This window comes from Triticum dicoccoides, chromosome 1A, assembly GCF_002162155.2.
Source record: "Triticum dicoccoides isolate Atlit2015 ecotype Zavitan chromosome 1A, WEW_v2.0, whole genome shotgun sequence".
Taxonomy (NCBI): Eukaryota; Viridiplantae; Streptophyta; class Magnoliopsida; order Poales; family Poaceae; genus Triticum; species Triticum dicoccoides.
Window position 1 is genome coordinate 137,659,560 of NC_041380.1, and position 10,000 is coordinate 137,669,559.

Below are 10,000 nucleotides of genomic sequence, written 5' to 3' on the forward strand. Positions count from 1 at the left end.
AATCGTTTAGTGGTTATCGATGAAATTACTTCACCATAGAGAAAATATTATGGAAGTTTATATATATATATATATATATATATATATATATATATATATATTATTGGTTGCTTTTGTTTATGTCCAATTGGAAAAGTTGATCTTCTAAATTCATATGTTTAGCCTAAAGTACATAACTTGTGTTCCTCCCTAGTTCTTGCAAAGCCACCTAATCAAGCCTCACCTCATTTGTAGTTATAACATGTTCAGCTAAAAGCAAACTCAAAATAAAATGGGTTTACTATTAGTAACACATATACTTTTTTACCTTAGCTCTTTCTTTATTGTTCATTGAGCAGTTCAAATGCTTTGATTGCTTATCAGATAAGAGGTAAAAATATTCTTCATTCGTTTATTTTTTTAATTCAAAATTGCATTCAAATCCATTCTTTCTCATAACTTGAGAATATGTACAGCGCAGAACAGAAAAGAAGGCAGATTTGATGAGTTGTAGGGGCGGACCCACTTCCACTGATTTCTTGCGGGAAGGTTCAATAAGGGAAGAAGAATCAGAGCTGTGACCTAGTAACCTTGATTTCTTTCGGAACGTCATTACGAGAGTAACAAAGAAAGAATAACGTAGATAGGAAGGAGCGAGCCGAGCCCCAAGGATAATGAATTGGTATGCCGGGTGCTTACTTGAGCAAGAAGCCAAGTCATCGATAATCAAAGAAAGGTGTGAGTGAACGAGCCCAACTTTCCGATTCAAATATGACTCCTTTCCACTTTCAACAAATAGAGAAATCTCTTCTAGGCTAGCAGTGGGTAACCAACATAGTGCCCCATTCGTTCCATGACATCCAATCAGTTCTCCTCGGATTCCAATCCAATCTCCCAATCGGTGAGAAATAGACGGTCGGATGAGATCTCGAACGTTGTCCCTACCTACTGAGGAATCACAAGTGTACGTAGAAAAAGAGAGTGTTGGAAATGCATCGAGGAGAACTTACCTTCTGAGTCACTACTCCGGCACTGGGCAGGAATACTACTAGCGAGGCTTATAGGCGGCTAGTTCTTAAAGAAATCTGTCAGCTATAACCTAGCCTATTGAATCTGGTACGCCCAAAACACGAAACTAGATAGGTAGCCCTACATATGACTAGAAAAGTATCGTATTTTTTTCTTCCAGTAAATCTTCCACTCATTCCTTCCATCATGGAATATCATTGGGAGTGTATTTTCCCTCTCAAAAAAGGCTTCGCCCTCACTTCACTGAACTTATTGGAAATGCCTAGGACAGAGTTCATTCACTTTCCCAGCAGCCCTACTCCTCATAGTTGATCCGAATTTCTATCCCTGATTGACTCAATCAGGAAGAGGAAGACTTGATAAAAGATGAAAAGAAAGGATTGATTACCTTTTTAAGTCAAGAAAAGAAAGGAAAGGGCTTTTTATGAGTTTATGTAGATGAAGTTTCAGATTCTTGGATGAGCGGAACATCTTTGAGACAAATCATCTCTACCCGGGTACATAGCTTCATCCAAACCATGGATCCACGAATTGTTGACTCGCTCTAGAAAAGAGCTTCGTAGTTGGGAGCTCTGAACCGATGATCGATATGGTTTCCTAGGATGAGAACTATGGTTTACTACTTGACAATAAGAAAGTTGTTTTATCTTTTTTTCACTTTTTGAGGTGTTTTGCCTAGTCTGAATTTCCCCTTCTTCTATTTGATCAAGATGGATAGCAAAAAAGCATGAATAAGCCTACTAGGATGGAAGGAGAGAAGGACTAAACGAGAAAAGGAAATACCTCTTTGTTTACCTTGGAATGAATTGCTCAACTACTTAGGTAACGAATCGAAACGTTCATCTACGATCTTTCTTAAAAAAAGATAGGACTATATGGCAGTTCTCGTTAGTAGATTCGCAGAACAGAAGAAGTTCACTCTGACTTGCGCACTACAAAAAGGCAGCCAACGACTTCAGACGTACTCCGTCTTTCGAGCCTCTGTTTAGCTTCAAAAGATAAGGCGCTAGTGCAACGAACGCTGCTTTGGTGCGTCCCACCCCAACTAACTAGTGCTTGACTTGACTTTCCCCCGCGCCCTATCCAATGAATAAGGAGAAGGCCGGCCTATCAATGACCGAGCCAATCTGATCTCCTTTATACTTACCTCAAACAACGAGCGAAGTCGAGATGTTGATGAGAAAGGGGCTTTTCTCAAGGCCAAAGAGTGCTCTTTGAAGGCTACTATGCATCCTTACGAATACAAGAGTGATTTTTTTTGTTTTGGGTATAGCAGGACTTGAACCTGCGACCATTAGGTTAAAAGCCCAATGCTCTACCAACTGAGCTATACACCCGATTTTACAAGAAGGCTTGGTGCGGAAAAGAAAAGAGGGCGGCCTGGCCCCTTTTCTTCTTATCATATCACAAGGGCGCGGCTCTGTATGGTATAGTACTGTGGAGCAAGTTTGGGAGTCCTTTCCACTCATTGAGGATTCTATCTAAAAAAGAAGGTCAACGGGGGAGACTACAGTAGCTCGAACTCAGACTATCTACGAAAAAGGTAAAGTCGTCTTTCCTAGGGTTTGACCGAAAGGAGTTGTGTTCTATGGTTTGATGTTGTGGAGGTCCAGCACTCTTCTAAACGAAGAAAGAGGGGATTCGCGCTACCTCCTACTCCTATAGAATATCGATTGGCGCGAACTTCCAATCGATTCCTTCTTCATTGTTGCCGACCCTTACATCATCATAAAGAGAATCAAGATATCCCAAGAACCCAGCTAGGGATGAATGACTAGCGCTCAAGAACAAGCAAGGGATGAGCGCACGGGAGCGGCGTTGCTTGTTGCTTTATTATCACATTAGAGAAGCGGAACCTCCAAGCTCAGACATCTCGAACTCAGAAACTACCCTTCTATCCCACCCTGCTCCTCCGACATCGGAAGCAGAACTACCTGACCGAAGGAGATAGACAGGAAGGGAAGACGGGCATACAAAGGCCGAATAAAGCTCTCTTGAAGCTGCATCTGAATAGACCTAGAGTCACTCAGTACATACGAACCCTTGAATAAATAAGAATTGAGAAGTATGAAATGTGGGCATCATAACAAAAAAAGAAAAAGACCGAACCAGTAAGACTAATGTCTACTTATTTATACCTTTGAGAGGTCCAGTTAGACTATTATGATTTTCTCTTTAGCTACGTAGGTTATATAAGATTCAATTCAATCTAACAAGCGGACTGGACTACCTTCGGCTACTACAAGATATTTAGAAACCTAAGAAGCTGAGCCTACTTTACGCACATAAGGCAGCAGCAGATGATGAAGAAATGGGCGGTAGATGATAATGAGAAAGGGCGCCCCTTGGCATTTCCTGTGGGGGAGTCTGATTGATCCAATCATGGCGAATGATGTCAACCCCCTCTTTTGCGCCTAACTTGACTCTGATTCTCCCACTATGAGAGCTGATCCAGGGGCTAGTTCGGCTACAGAATGGAATTTATGAAAGCCCCCCGTCTTTCCGACTCAATGTATTGCCCTTTGGGACCAGGATCTGATGAGGAAGTGAGAGAGGGGACACCAAACATAGGTGCGTACCATTGCCCCAATCCAATGGACTATGTCATACAGGGAGGAACCCTTGGAGGTTGGGACAGAAAGAAAGCAGGTTTTGCTTCTGCTTCCTTCGAGCTACCAAACTCTTTCGTCAGGTGTGGGTCAAGTTCCCTCATTATTGCTTGACTTCCCCTTTGGGGCACGAAAAGATGGACTAGGACTTAAGTAAGGGAGAGGACAACCCCTGTTTTTGGCTTACCTTCAACGAGTGAGTGCTATTCCCATTCCTTACTTTGATCCGACCCTGTTCCCCGACCAGTTTGCTTGCTCACTAGAAGAGTCAAGCGAGAGCAGCTAGTTTAGAAGGAAAAGGACACCTGGGGCTATTCGGCCTCACTTGTCGGAGACTGAACTACCGCTCGCTTACTTGCTGATCAAGGAGGTCATTTCCACTTACTCTAAGCATAGAAGGAAGAAGATTGAAAAATTAACAAACAAATTGTCTTCAGCCCTACTTACTTATAGGCTGACTTGGCCGAGGAAACAAGGTTCTATTAGGCTTGCAGGGCTTAAAAAAGAATGAGCTAGATCGCAGGTATTTGGATACGAGGTAGTAGCGGGGTCTAGTCGAAGCGGTGTGCAAAGTGTACAAAGGCGAGTCTCATGGGCAGCGGCATGTGAGGGGTCTCTCGAACTTCATGGAAGACGCAGTTAGGGAGTTGGAAGATGCACTTTGGACTCCTGCACCAGTAAGAATGGAACTGGAATAAAAAGTCGGGGTAGCTAGTCACTCCGTTATTGAGGAAAGAGAGGATGGCATTTCCATAAGTAGACTCTCCTTCTTACTGAATCCTTATCCTGCCCTCTCTACTCGGGAACAATTCATTCTTAACTCATACATAAGTTCCGGGCGTCGACAAGAGAGTTAGCGATCTATAGCTGGTTCGGTGGACTGGTGGTGACACGGGCGGGCCCTCTACTTTCTTTGCCGAATCCAATCGATCATGGGCGGCCCTCTTTGTTCACAGTCTTTCTTTCCTTTCGAATCCAATTGTTCCAATCTGACCAAATAGCAATTCATTGAAATCATTCGGGTCACCTCTTTTTTAAGCACTTGACCAAGCCTATTTCTATACAAAAGGACAGGAATCTATTGACTTTGAGTCTGTCTCCTACTATGAAATGGGAACTGAACACAGGATGGCAATAGTGAGAAAAAAAAATCCCCTCGTACTATGTCATTATTTATTCGATTTTCCCTGGTAAGTGCTCCAGATGCAGTTGCTTTAGTTGACGTAGTGAGTGGAACCTAATTATCTGTTTCCTTTCATACCAGAGTTGCCTTTTGTAGATGATAAAGCCAACAATTTTGCAAGGAGTTGATAATTGCACTTGAAGTAGTAAGGTTAAAGACAGTTGAAACTTAATGGCACCGTTTAACCAAGCACTCTTGTAGCTTCGGAAACTCCGTGTTCAGATCGGTGAGGCAAGAGACGAATTCATCGTCAGTTACCTCCACGATATCCAAAATACCCTCAAGACCATGAAGACAGATAATGAGAGTCAGGTTCAAAAAATTCAAGGATTGTAAATACCATAACAGCAAAGTAGAATGCACCAAATTTTTCCTATTACCGGTTCTAGGAAGAGCACACCAAATGAAAGAAACTATTACTCAAAAAGAGAATCACATCTCGATCCACAAACTGCCAAAAGCCTTTGTTATTCCATTCCCAGTGGAACGTCAACCTGTTTAACAACAATTTTCTAAGAAACTTGCTGAATTCTAAATGAAACAACCTTATTTTCAAGTGACAGGCAATATCCATTTCAACCAATTATTAAAGATAGAAGGGCTAACTGCACAGCTAATTGAATTACTTTTCGAGGTTGAGTTCATCTTGAAATCGCATTTGCTTCCTAATTAAACTGAGAAAAAATAAGAATATTAAAAGAAAGACTCCACAGAACATGAATGAATTCAGGTACATCACATCAGGCTGATATGTGCCGGTATCATACCTGTTTCAAGATTCTGGCTAAGCCCTTCTTGTTGCCACATATCCAGTTTCTTCTAAGGTTTCTGGAATTGCTCAAGTTCCTGCTCAACGCTTCTTGTCTAGCTCCAGTCTAGCACTTGTACCAGTCGCCTACCAGATCACGGCTTTGCTCCAATTCTACTCTCCAATTATGCAATCCTCTCAAAAATTGGGGCTTTTCTTCACTTCAGCACTTCCCCTCGCAGTGGATTCCACTAGGTTCTTAACCTCTTCCCAATTCTTAAACTGAAACCTGCAATGTCTAATCCAACTCGGCACCTAACCAGCTTGTCAGCATCGTAAGTTTGCCTCAACATTCCCCCTAGAAATACAAAAATAATGTAAATCTACTTTCATTTATTTATTAGGGACGAGACTTTCTTTTTCTTTTTCTATTTTCTAGAATAAGTATGCTATGGAGTAAAAGGATTCGAACCTTTGCATGCCGGTACCAAAAACCGATGCCTTACCACTTGGCTATACTCCAAACGGGAGGAAGGCTCGATGAAAACGAGCTGGGATATAGATTTTTCAGAAGGAAAAGTTAGTTACCCTCGGTCTTCCTTCTTTCCCGGGAATCAAGGAAGTAGTAGCGGGACAGTCCTTTATTTCCCCCTTTAGACCAACTACAACAAGCTCGCTCCTTAGGTTAGCTCTCTGCTCTACCTATTTGTTTGCAATGCCTTGCTTATCAAAATAGGCCTTTCTGTAACCTGACCTTACGCTGAAAAACTGCACTTGTTGGCTCTGCGTCCACTGAAACTTATGAAAAAGAAATGTCATTCTATCGATATCTTCAAGAGTTCCCTAACCCCCTGACTGAGAGTGCTATGATGGGCTATTGAAGTTCGTCCCTGCGGCACGGTGGGGAAGTGCAAATCCTTTCATTAATGAAGTTCCTCCCTGACACTCCCATTATTGGCTTCCTTCCCTGGGGACCGCTCGGGCGAAGGCAGAGCATGGAATGATCGTAGGGGCATCCTTCCTAGGTGGAAAAGACGTGTGTGACTAAAACCAGGAGGAGAAAACCATTTTCAAATGGCGACAGAAAGAAAGGAATCACGAAATAGAAGTGCACTGTGCTGGCAAATGTGGAGAATAGCCATCCATCTTTCATCAATGAAATTGTTCCGTATGGGTAGCAAATACACATATCAGAAGAGCCAACCCGAAAGCACTTGCTTCAAAGAAGCAGCAGTTACCAAGAAATTCCTGTTTCAAGTCAGTATATCTCGATAGAACCAATTCCAATCCAGGTAGTGTGAACAGAGGATGTGGAAGTTCTGTTTCCTTGCCTTGTCAAGCATTTCATCTGACACTCTATCTATACTATAGCTAGATCAATTCCTATTCTTTCTTCCAGGCGACTTTACTCCAAAGAATTTTTCCTTCTTATCTTGACTCGATCTCACGAAATTGGATTGATTGGCACACCGCGCATCTGGCATTCGCTTCTCCTATCTGTCTCTTCCAACTAAGCTGATCACTGGAAAATATGAAATCCTACAAGCAATCATTCCAGAGCCAACTACGAAGATACCTGGTCTTCCACTCTGTTCGCTGGAGGAAAGACAAGAAAGTAAACAATTCTTCAAAGGAATTGGCTCTACCGGAACAGAGGAATTGGCTCGCTCCTTCACTCGCTGGGTAAGCATAGAATGCACACCAGTCTGGTATCAAAGCGTATCTACTTGAAAAGGAGACTACTTGAACAGATGAAATGGAAGGAAGAAATGAAAGTTCGATCTACAAACGTAGAGTCCACCCCTCCCAGGAAGAAGAAATTTGCTACTTTGACTCATCAGTTGGTAAGTCTGTCTATGAAGTTCAGTGCCCAGAAAAGAGAAAAAAAAGACCAAAACAAGCTTTTTCAAGCTCTACAAGTCCTATATATATATAGTGTTCCACTAGATAGCCGTGTTAAACTAGTCCAGTCTTGCCGAGTGGCCTTATCTTCTGGTTACCTGGTCCGGTACTTCTACTTCGAGAGTGAGTTAGTAAACAGGATCAACTTTATGATCCATTTTGAGAAATTACAATCACAGAATCAGAACGAGTGGGTCTAGAGTCCATCCTCACACAGTTGAAATGCTGCTTCTCCCTTCTCCTTTCCAAAAGAAAGTGGATCTCATAGCCTCTGACAATTTGAAAAGTAGGTCTCAGTCTCATTTTCAGATGCAATTTTCCACCGAAAGAGAATCCCATATTCTTTAAGCCAAGCCGCCAATCCTAGGGTCAATGCAGAATAGGAAACCATTGCTATTTGAGCAGTTAGAGAATCGAAATTCCACTCGTTTAGAAATCGATCGGCGAATGCCAGAGGAAGGATAAGGGGAGCCTACACCAACGTAGTCTTAGCCCTAGAACACATGGAGCTTGGAGCACTGATAATAAGTCTGTCTGATTTTCAAGGAGTTTATGAACAATCACCACATCCATATTGAGGAGAAAGCTCACTCAGGCTACTGAACTTGTAAATACAGTTGCGCTCATGATAGGGATTCCATTTATGGCGTGAGGTGAAGTTAGAAGCATACCTGGATATATACTCATAGTGGCTTCCATACCTATCTCTGGTAGAACTAACAAAATAGAAACCTATGACTAGTAGACTCATACGAAAACTTGAAAGATTTATTTCATTAGAAGAGAAAGTTCACTAATCTATGGCCTAGAAAGCCAAAAGAAATGATCAGTCCAATGACAGAAGGACAGAAGCGCGTTCCCTTCGTCCTCAATGTGCATCCACAGCTTACTCGAGTGCTTGAGATATTCATTTGGTTTAAGGCACCTTCATCATAGGAAGGAAAAAACCCGGATCCCCGGGCGGATCATTCCCTCTAACAAGCTAAACAAGAGTCCAGGAGCGAGAGAGGAAAATCCAAAGTGCAAATAACATAATATGAAAAAAGAAAAAAGTTCTATTGAGTTGTTGAAAAAAAGGCACTTTAGAAGTGAAAGTAGGCTATTCTCGTAAAGGAATATCGTAACGGGCGACTAGGTAATATAGAAGGCCGACCCACCCGAATCTCTTGGTGGCCTTTCCCTCGGCTTCCATCACAGAAGATGTCAGCAATAGCAATCCTTCAGTCAATAGAATCAGTAACTATACTACTTAAATAGTGAAATACCAACCAACACATAAAGCAATAACCAGATAGATAGAATGATAACAGGTAGTACGAAGATATCAACACAGCCGGAGTCACGAGGCTCGATAATGACCAATGGGTTAGGATCTGAGGAAGCTTAGTTTGGATGATGGAATATTCGCTGTTCTGATTGCTGAGATACTGCAAATCCACTTATCCAACAATTTTAGTCCATTTTCCTACTTTTTCTGCAAGGGGTTCAAGGGGAAAGCATTATTATATCCTTAATATGACTCTCTGTCACACGGATGCTGCTGGGCTGCTACAAAACCCCTATAGTCGAAAAAAAGATCGAAACAGGGATAAAACGTAGGATAACCCAGATCACTCGGACTAGCTGAACTCTCCAGAACAAACACAACCTAGGTGGTTTGACTAACGTTTTGGCACATTAGACTAACCTAAGACAACTCCTGGCTACATTCAGTCCTATCGAGATACAAGCTGTTACCAACCTGATACAACGCAAGTCACAAGCTTGACACGGTGAGAATGGCTGCAACTGACAACTCCTGCATCTGAGATTGACAACTCTAGTAACAGAGAATGACTACTCCTGCAACAGATATTGACAGAGCATGACACTCTCAACTGAGCTCAATCCAGCTGTGAATAATAAACAACACTGAAAGTAAACAACACGGTTATCACAAAACTTGGATTCCGGATTACAACACTATAGGCAATGAACCACCACTAACGGCCCATAACGTTAGTTGATAGCCGCTGACCGTGGAGTACTTGCCGATCCATCAGCGAGGACTGTATCATTTAGCGAGCTAAAAACTTAAGGAACGTGTATGTGAGAGTTCCACTTTAGCTCCCTCAACACCAGGCGGGACGAGCAGCCCTATACCACGTGTAGCCACACTCTAGTGTCCTTTTCTACTTAGTTGGACAGATCACTTTAGAAAATCGTATAAAAATCAAGCAAGAAAACGGATGCGCTAACGCGCAACGGCTTTCGTGCTAGTTGCTCAAAAAATCGTATAAAAATCAAGCAAGAAAACGGATGCGCTAACGCGCAACGGCTTTCGCGCTAGTTGCTCAATCCGTTGCTTGCTTCTCTTCTGTCTTGGAAAAGTGAGGATTTCCTATCTGATCCAAGGGAAGGAAGAGAGGTGGAAAGTGTTGCTGTGTCAAATCGAGATTGTGTGGGTGTCCGCTCATGTTCGACGCTATCAAAAATCATGCATTGGATGGATGTCCGGGCATTGAGAAGGAAGGATGCTTTCAGAGGCGAAAGGCCATGGGGAGATATTTT

At 42.4% G+C, this 10,000-nt stretch overlaps 1 long non-coding RNA gene and 1 other non-coding gene across 2 annotated transcripts in view; both read right to left on the bottom strand.

Moving 5' to 3' along the window:
* The window catches only part of LOC119367357, a 25,744-nt gene that overhangs the window by 3,370 nt on the left and 12,374 nt on the right, over positions 1-10,000 (bottom strand). The window contains exon 3 of the long non-coding RNA XR_005176270.1: positions 9,291-9,292. This is a non-coding gene — a long non-coding RNA (uncharacterized LOC119367357). The remainder of the gene's footprint in view (positions 1-9,290; positions 9,293-10,000) is intronic.
* TRNAK-UUU lies at positions 2,273-2,345 on the bottom strand. Its single transcript has one exon. It is a non-coding gene; the product is annotated as a tRNA-Lys (tRNA).